This window comes from Oryctolagus cuniculus, chromosome 8, assembly GCF_964237555.1.
Source record: "Oryctolagus cuniculus chromosome 8, mOryCun1.1, whole genome shotgun sequence".
In the NCBI taxonomy this organism is placed as follows: domain Eukaryota; kingdom Metazoa; phylum Chordata; class Mammalia; order Lagomorpha; family Leporidae; genus Oryctolagus; species Oryctolagus cuniculus.
In genome coordinates this window covers 125,674,719-125,684,354 of record NC_091439.1, presented here as the reverse complement: position 1 = coordinate 125,684,354, position 9,636 = coordinate 125,674,719, and the positions used below count along the sequence as shown (strand labels likewise).

Sequence of the window (9,636 nt, the reverse complement as noted above, 5' to 3'; positions counted from 1 at the left end):
GCAGTGACTGAGCAGTCCCCACTTTATTCTCAGCTTTGGAGGCTCAGCCAAAACTGATCTTATTTTGTGTTATGCTTATTCCAAACAACTGCTCACTTCCAAAGCGCTCTCCTCATTCACTGAAGTCTTTGCTGGGTCAGTCTTTCCTATACCCTGCTGCCTCTTTCAGTGGAGGGAGTTAACTTATGTGAATTTAGATTTTCATGCCTGTAGAGTGAAGATTAGGGGTATTAAGAAGATAGCAGTTTACACAATACCTGCAGTTCCATCACCATGCCTCTTGATGTATTTGTCATCCTGAACCTCAAGTAGGATCTGCTATTTCCTAGAACATATTCGGTTCCTGATATGGTCTCACACTATGAGCATCTCACCTCACCTACAGCTATTGTGTAAAGATACACGTTTTCCATGCAAAAGGCCCCCAATGAAAGCTGAAATGCACATTGTTCTTACTGAAGAAACACTCATCCTTTCTAAAGACAGATGGGAAGCTGGAAATTAGCTTGTGGGAAGAGAGAACATAGAAGAACAGGGTGACCAACTCATCCTGCCTTGCTCAGGACTTTCCTGGTGTTAGTGTGAGAACTCCCACATTCTGGGAAGCTCTTCAGGTAACCAGAGTGAAAAACCAGAGTGGGAAAACCAGAGTGGTTGATCACCCCACTAGTAGGGCCCAGATTATTTCTGGCTGTGCCTGTGAGGGTCTTTGAGATTAGAATTGGAATCAATAAAGTGACTTATTGTACAAATATTTGTCCTCCCCAATGTGTGTAGGCACTAACATCAACCAGTTCACTGAGGGCCCAAATGGAACAAAAAGGCAGAGGAAGCATGAATTTGTTCAGTCTTCCTGACCTAGAACATCCATCCTCTATTGCCCTGCCCATCAGAGCTCCTAGCTCTTGAGCCTTAGGACTACAGGATTTCCACTGTGTCCCCAGTTTTCAGGTGTCTGGTCTCTGATTGGGAGTTAAATCATTGACTCACTTAGCTCTCAGGCCTTCACACTGTAACTGAATTATACTGCTGGTATTTCTGGCATATTATTGGACTTCCCAAACTCAGCAATTGGGTGAGCCAATCCCCATAGCACATCTCTTCTGATTTATCTATCTATCTATCTATATCTATCTACCTACCTACCTACCTACCTACCTACCTATTTTTTGGTTCTGTTCCTCTGGAGAGCTCAGAGTAATAAAATCCAGGCATAAAGAAACAGAGGCTCTTGGAGTGTTAGGCTGGTCCTGAGCACACCCCAGCCTGGGTTCCAACTCTCCTCAGTGACACTCTTTCCCAGTACTCCCCTGGCTTTTCTTGTTGCTTTTACTTTGCGTAAGTGAGAGAAAGAAACATAAGCATTAGATGAGTCTTAATTCAAAGGACAAGAAAGCTGGGTTACAAATATTTTACACAAATTCTTAAAAAAGGATTTCCAGGACTTTTCACTGCATATTTCTCAGAGTTTTCAATCTACAAGGAGGAAAAGGAAATGAACCACAAAAGCAAAATGGTCTACCTTTAGCCACACAAACATGATGTGGAAGATCTACTGTTTCTTGTTCTTGGCCTACCCTACTGGGCTATTTTTCTTGTTTTTTTTCTTGTTTTTTTTTTTTTTTTTTTTTTTTTTTTTTTTTTTTTTTTTTTTATTAAGGCCTACATGGACCTCTGCTGTGTATGGTTTGTTTTTTATTCTTTGACCCTTTAACAAAGAAATAATCTATTTTCTGTCTAATCCATTGGGTGGTGATAAGGATCAAGGAAGAAAAATGTAATAATGCATGTGAAAAAAATCATACTCAGTCTTCTTTTCTATAACTCTTTGGGCCACTCACACTGCCAACTCATTTTGGCTTAGTCATATGTGTTTATTCTCTCTGTCTCAAGCATTAAAACTTGCCTGTCCAAGATCCCTAAACATTTGCTTCATCATGCAGTGCCTGCCAAAAGAAAACCAAGTCCTATGAAAGGAAATAAAACTCTTGGGTAATAACAGAAGGTAAATAGGTCTCACTCTCATCCTAGTTCACACCATGGGCTTCCTTCTAGAAAGAGGGCATACAATTTTCTCATTCATTTCTCATTCGAAAGAGTGTTCTCTAGTGGTGGGAATTTCACTTCATGTAGGAAGTGATGGCAAAAACCAGATGACAGAATGATTTGAGGACAGAGAAATTGTGGAAAATTTCCTGAAATAGCAACACTCATCCATTACTAATTCCACCAATCTCTAGTTAACATCCTGAAGTGGGAGGATAAGGGATCAAAGCTAGAAACCCAACAGATTCATCCTAGTGGCCAACTCATGGAGACTAGGAGAATTTTCTTCTACCTCTGCTATGTTTAATACTAACATGGCTATTTAAAACTATCATCATTTTCAGGGATAAGTAAACAACAAAAACCAAAAGTAGATAATATATTCTAAAACTAGAAATATGTATCTGAAATTTTCATTTGAAAACTAAACTGCATCCAGGTTATGAATATTAATGCATAACACAATCATAATTCTAATGATTGCAACAGGCATTAATTAATCAGCAAAGAAGACTGAGATATGGACCTGTTCAAATGACTGTAATCACTTTTATACACGGCACTGATTATTATTCTTACAGACCTATTCCCTTACAGGAAGCACAGTCAGCAGATCAGAAAGAGCTAAAGGAGGAAGAAATCGGGGGGAGCATTCTGTATGTCTTTCTATCTAACTTCCTCCTCCTCCCTGTCAGGCTCTGGCTTGAAAATGCATGTGTTACTCCACATATGGCTGAACTTCCGCTGAATGGTCCTGTGCCATGGCGACAGCTCTCACCAGCTCCTACAAAGCTGCTTCCTCCATTTGTACTTTGGACCTCAGGGTTGCGACAGTTTGCCGGTGATGCCAGTCCTTAGGGGGTTACCATTTCTTGTTGGTTCCCATAAGCATACTCATGTCTTTCTAAACAGTCTCTTCATTTAGCTCCATTTAACTCATGTGTACTTACCTGCTTCCTAACAGGATGTTTCACTGATTCATGTATAGATGATAAAATTAAAATTGGGGAAAACTTTGGGTTACATAGATTTTTTAAAAGCATCGTGAAAAGAATTATTTTTTATCTAAAAATTTCACATAAAGTACTACAATACTTAATCCTTTTCCATGTAATCAGTGCAAGAACCAATTTCTTTCAGAACAGTTTCCTTTTTCCAGGGTATTATACAGGTTAATAAAAGTCTTAATTATAATAATATTAAAATGTTAACTATCTTCCAAAAATTGTTTTCACCTTTTGGCAGCATTTTGGAAGATTTCATTGTGGCATAATGCCAAAAGAGAACACTGCATGGATTTGCTTTTTATTACCATAATTTGCTGCTGAAACTCCAGAGTAAAACAGGGACCCATTACCTAAAAAATTTTAAATAAAAGATGTATGAAGGCACCTAGCTTTCTTCTTCCCAAAATACATCAGAGGAGATGGACGTGAATCATGAAAACTTTTAGTTACTGAAAAAGCCAATGAAAACTCTAGATTCTTAAAAAAAAAAAAAAAAAAAAAAAACACGCACACACACACAAGGAGATTCCATTAGCACATGCTCAACAAGTATTAACTAGTAGCAAACATATACAATCAGTCATACTTTTTTTTTAAAGTTTCACGTTTTCTCTCAGATTGCCAGTTTAGAGGTTTACATATTTTACCTTAAAAAGCATCAAATGCTGTACAAACTCCAATAAAATGTGGTTTCCTTTTTTACAATTTGAAACTTCTCCTAGTATATTATTATCAGACATGACACAGATAGATTGTAGTACCCCAATTTATCATTCGTGACAGACGTGGATGCTAAGCTAACTGATGACGACACAGAATTCCTGCATGAGCAGTCAAATCCAAGTAGACATGCTGACACCGTCTTGGAGGGATGTCAGTGAGTCTGTCTTCCTGACTCACGAATGAACTGTGAAAATGGAAAGGGCAGCTCCACACATGGATGCGATACACAGTGGCACAAGTAGCCAGGGTTTCCCCAGGCAGTGTGTGACTTGAGCGGAACACCTGTGCATCCACCCTTGTGTACAGGCAATTTGCAGTCAGTGAAACATACCTGGCTTAAAATGCAGCAAAGAACAGACTCCAGGCCACGTGTCCTCATTCAGGGTTCCAAGAACCAGAAATATTCGCTCAAGTTGATCCTGAATGTCTTTCATTCCCCGAAAAGCAGCAACTCCTTGGATCATTTCAACAAAGAGGCAGCCTACTCCTCACATGTCAAGGCAGGTGGGATATTCTGTGGAGCCCAGGAGCTCATCCGGAGGCCTGTACCACAGGGCAGCCACTTCGTTGGAGTATGTGTGGCTGGGGACGGACTTTGCTTGTGCAAGACCGAAATCTGCCAGCTTTAACTCCCCCGTGTCACTTATCAGAAGGTTCTGTGGTTTCAGGTCTCTGTGCAAAATATAATGCTGGTGGATGTAAGACAGCCCTCGCAGCAACTGAAATAAAAATAACTTCACATTCTCTGGATGCAGCCCCCCAGGGTGCTTGTCCATGTACTGACATAAATCAGTGTGCTAGAAGCTTGAAGTAATTGGCAGATGTAGTTGATGTTTTGAGTATGAATCCTGAAACACATATTCAAACACAAGTGTCAGTGTCTCCTTGGTGTAGATGATGTCATGAAGCAGCACCATGTTAGCATGTTTTAGTCCTTTTAACAGAGACACTTCCCTGATAGCCATGAAAGGTGTACCTTCTTCCTGCAGCCTGATCACCTTCAGGGCTACCAACTTCCCATTTACTTTGCTTTTCCCTTTGTACACGGTAGCATAGGATCCCTCCCCTAGCTTTTCCAGTTTTTCATATGAGTCCGCTTTTCCAAATTTGGGGCTTGTCGGCGAGCTGGGGCTAGAGTGCCGCCTAACTTTTGGAGACTCCTTGCCAGCAGAGGAGGACTTAAAATTAATGCATGCATTGTTCTCAGAATGCACCCTCCTTACTTGATTCGTCGGCTTCTCAAACGGGTCAAAAGTGCTCTGTGTCCTCTGAACCCTGACTTTTTTATCCTCAGGAATTGTATCCAGGGGTTTGATCACTGAGTCCATCCCCTGGCAGTTCCGTGTGGACATCTTGGTGACACATATCTCATCAAAGGCAGTATCGTCTTTCTTCAAAGCGATGCGGCTGAAACTCTCCGACAAAGTTCTCCTCAACTTCTTCATCTTGCCGATCTTTCCAGCCAGCTGCGGCTCAATGAGGTCGCACATCTGGACGACGCGGGGCTGAGCAACTTCCCTCAAACTGGTCCAGAGCAGAGCGCAGACAAGGCGAGGGCGCGCCTCCTCACCGCCTCCTCCCCGGCCGGCGGCGACGCGCAGGGCTCGGCAGGCGAGAGGCCCGTGCAGGCTCTGCCGCCAATCAATCATATTTAATTGTACAGTTTATATTTACAAATTCACCTGCTCATCAAAATTTATTTCTACTCCACGATGATTATTCAAGGGCTTCTGTGGCCATTTGGGGGCACGCACAAAATAGTGAAAAATTTGAGTTGCCTGATGCACACACCCACCACTGAGTTGAACAAGTGACATCCTGCCTTCATTCCTCAGTTGTCAAATTGTGAACAAATGTTCTTTTCTCAGTCTTCTTAATTTTACATTTGTGTGCTTCTTGTTGGGCGATTACATTGTTTAAAATGGCCCTCAAATAAAGTGTTAAAGTGCCAACTACTAAGTGCACAAAAGCTATGATATGCCTCACAAAGTGCATGTGCTAGGTAAGCATTGTTTGGCCATGCGTCATAGTTCTGTTGACCCTGAGTTCAATGTTAATAAATCAACAACACAGAAACAAACAAAAGCCGTGGACAAAAATGTTACCAGAAGCTCAAAGGAACCTTCTTCTGTATTTCTCTTAGGTTCTGTATTCAATAATTTAGAGTTTGCACCAATATCATAGAATATAAAAAGCACAAATAATGAGGATTGACATTGTGTGTGTGTGTGTGTGCGCGCATGCACACATGTGTACATAAAGCAATATGGCATCTCCTAGGACCAATTTATGGCTGCCTTACACTTAAATGTTTTTGTTACAGATTAATTGGTGATCCTTTCCTTGAGGAGGGAGATTTGAAGATGAACCTGGAGGGCTAATAACACAAAGGAGTAAATTTCAAAAGTCAAAATGTATTTTTTGTGAAAACAGGCAGTTGGTGAACCAGATGATTAGAAGAGAGCGTGAAATGAAAATCAAGAACTCCTGGATGACATTGTTTGTGCTGCTTTAAGTTATGTCAGGAGCAAGCCTTTGGGCAAGCAGTTAAAGCACTGCTTAGGATGCCCATTTTCCATATGACAGTACCTGGGCTTATTCCTGGCTTGGTCTCCGGATTCCAGCTTCCTGCCAATGCAGACCCTGGGAAGCAGCAGCAATGTCTCAAGGTAGTTGGGTTCTGTATTGACTTCGCAGCTCCAAACTTCAGCCCCAGCCCCAATCCACTCATGCACGCATTTGGGGAGTGAACCAGCAGATGAGTGTGCTAGTCCCCTCCTCCCCAAATAAATACATGAAAAATTTAAAAAGAAAGGTAAAAAATAAACTTCTACCAAGTTACTCAACTAACACAACTACTTGGGAAGTGTATTAACTATGCAAATTTTCTACATCTGGCACTGTAGTAATTAAGAATTTAGCTCTGGGGGCTGGCGCTGTGGCTCACTTGGTTAATCCTCCTCCTGCAGCACCAGCATCCCATATGGGCACTGGGTTCTAGTCCGGTTGCTCCTCTTCCAGTCCAGCTCTCTGCTGTGGCCCGGGAAGGCAGTAGAGGATGGCCCAAGTGTTTGGGCCCTGCATCTGCATGGGAGACAAGGAAGACACACCTGGCTCCTGGCTTTGGATTGGCGCAGCACTGGCCATAGTGGCCATTTGGGGGGTAAACAATGGAAGGAAGACCTTTCTCTCTCTCTCTCTCTCTCTCTCTCTCTCTCTCACTAATTCTACTTGTCAAAAAGAAAAAAAGAAGAAAAATAATTTAGCTCTAGAATTGGCATTGTAGACAGGAGACAAGGGTTAGAGGTAATCTCTGGAAAAGAGAGGGCAGAGCAAGACTGTCAGATCATATCTGATATTATAAACTCTTAATGTATCAGGTGCTTTATTCCTCAAAATTAAAACAAAATCTGTGTCTCAACAGCATTAACATTAGACTCAAGTTTGAATCCCAGCTCCACTCTTTCCTAACATGAAAGCCATAGGCAAGTCACTCAACCTTAGGTTCCTAGTTGATAAAATTAGGAAGTAATGCCTGTCTCAAAATGTTGTTTAGGTGTTTAATATGACAAGCACTGCACTGCTAGGCTTAAAGTCAGTTCTCAGTAAGGGACAGGAATTATACATACTCCCAGGCTTTAGTTTTCTCTTCAATTTGAAGAAACTCTGAATGAACATTATACCAAGATAAAATTATTTTAGCAAAGATCTTAAAATACTTCAAAAAGAATGTAAGTATATGGGCAGTTTCACTTCGATTACATAAATCATATCAGTACTCAACCCCTGCACCTCTTAACAGCTCAGGAATGTGGTGAGAAAAACAACAATATTTTAAAAGTTTTTAATTACAGGCATTTGGAAACCAGCTCAGAACACCTTCCTCTAGAGACCTTTCACTGAGGATAATTTCATCACTGAGCCCAAGGCTGATATGAAGAGATTAGAAATCATTTACTTGGCTGGCACCACAGCTCAATAGGCTAATCCTCCACCTGCAGCACTGGCACATGAGGTTCTAGTCCCGGTCGGGGCTCCGGATTCTGTCCCAGTTGCCCCTCTTCCAGGCTAGCTCTCTGCTGTGGCCAGGGAGTGCAGTGGAGGATGGCCCAAGTGCTTGGGCCCTGCACCCCATGGGAGACCAGGAGAAGCACCTGGCTCCTGCCTTCGGATCAGCACAGTGCACTGGCTGCAGCTTGCCGGCCACAGCAGCCATTGGAGGGTGAACCAATGGCAAAAGGAAGACCTTTCTCTCTGTCTCTCTCTCACTGTCCACTCTGCCTGTCAAAAAAAAAAAAAATCATTTACTCATCCAGTCATTCATGTAGTCAGTCAGTCATCACTTCTTGAGTGTTTACCTGCACTATGTGCTGGAGCTGGAGCTCAGAACATGACAGACAGGATTCCTGCCTCTGTGGCCTTGTGGGGAGGGGAGGGAGACAATTACACAAACTGCTGTATAATTATAAACACGATGTACCTAGAGAACTGCTACACAAGCACAAATGTGATCCAGTGTCAGCATTCTTACAAAGAAAGCAGTCCTGGAGCTGATGGGTAATTCCAATCGAACAATGGAAACCAATACCTATCCTTAAGCAAGCAACACTTCCAAAAGTCCCCTCTTCTGCTGCTCGCTTTAGTCCTTTGACCCATGAAGCATCTCGACTTCTAGCCTCATCACCTCTTTACTTCTATGTATCCTGTTTCCCTCTCCCTGATATCTTCTCTGTATCATTTTTTCAACAAAATAGACCAAAATCCTCCTTGGAGGTAGAAGTGGAATAAGAAAACCAGTACATTTTTTAGCAGTTGTGAAAGAAAAGGTTGTGATTACCCTATGATATTAATTTTCATTACTGTACAGAAAGAAACTACAAGATTTAACAGGAGTGCTCAGTAAGAAGAGCTAACTGTGTGGTCAAATGAAAAGTCCCTGCAAAATAACACTTTACTTGAGACTGGAATTCGTAGGGATCAGCTGAGGCAGAATAAGTCATTGTGCATGGGACATAAGGGAGATAGGTTTTGAGGGAACAAAAAGAAGGTCAATGTGGCTAGAGAAGAGTGGAGAGGGATTTGAAAAATGAGACTGCATAGGCAGGAAGGGGTTAGATCATGCAGCTCTTCCTTGCCAAAAGCAACAAGAAGCCACTGAAGAGTGTTTATTCTATATTAAGAAATATAAATATTCTTTATATTTTCAAGTGAAATTTTTTAGTATCTTTCTTTGGCAATGATATTTTTTAAAAATCCAAGACCTATGATCTTCTACATCTCATTCACTATCATAATATATTCATCAAGGCTTCATTTGGAAATAAGAATGATCTGTGCCCATAAATTTCTGTGAAATTCACTTTTCTTTAGGACAAAAATCACACAGAAACGTGTGAGCAAATATATGCTACACTCACATATAAACTTATCCCAGTTCAAATTATGAAGGATATTGCAGAGCATATAGCATAACTATAGCTCAAAAAGTAGCTTTCTTTGGTTATATTGTGAAATCCGAAGTGGGCTTGTGACACAGGTTGGTTTATAAATAGGCAAATAGGCGCCTTTGTCTTCCTCTCTACTTGTAACAGACATCTCTTTTCTCTGTGTTCACAGGGGATGACTGCGAAGGCAAACAGTCTCATGCTGTTCTTTTCCTAAACACGTGGTTATTCGGTTTTAACAAGGTGACTGGTTTCCACCATAACAGATATCTGTCCACTTGTCTGAGTCCCCCAGACTATACAGTAAAAATCCATGCAACATTAGCTTTCCCACTAACATTTTACCCATTCTACTTACCTAATGCCACTAATTTTGGGTAATAGTTGAGTAATGCAAATAGGGATTCTTTCCTCTT

The 9,636-nt window shown here is 41.4% G+C and overlaps 1 pseudogene; it reads right to left on the bottom strand.

Annotated features, from left to right (window-relative positions):
• Positions 1-4,124: 4,124 nt before the first annotated feature.
• Positions 4,125-5,276, bottom strand: LOC127486363 (cyclin-dependent kinase 14 pseudogene; annotated as a pseudogene).
• Positions 5,277-9,636: the final 4,360 nt, after the last annotated feature.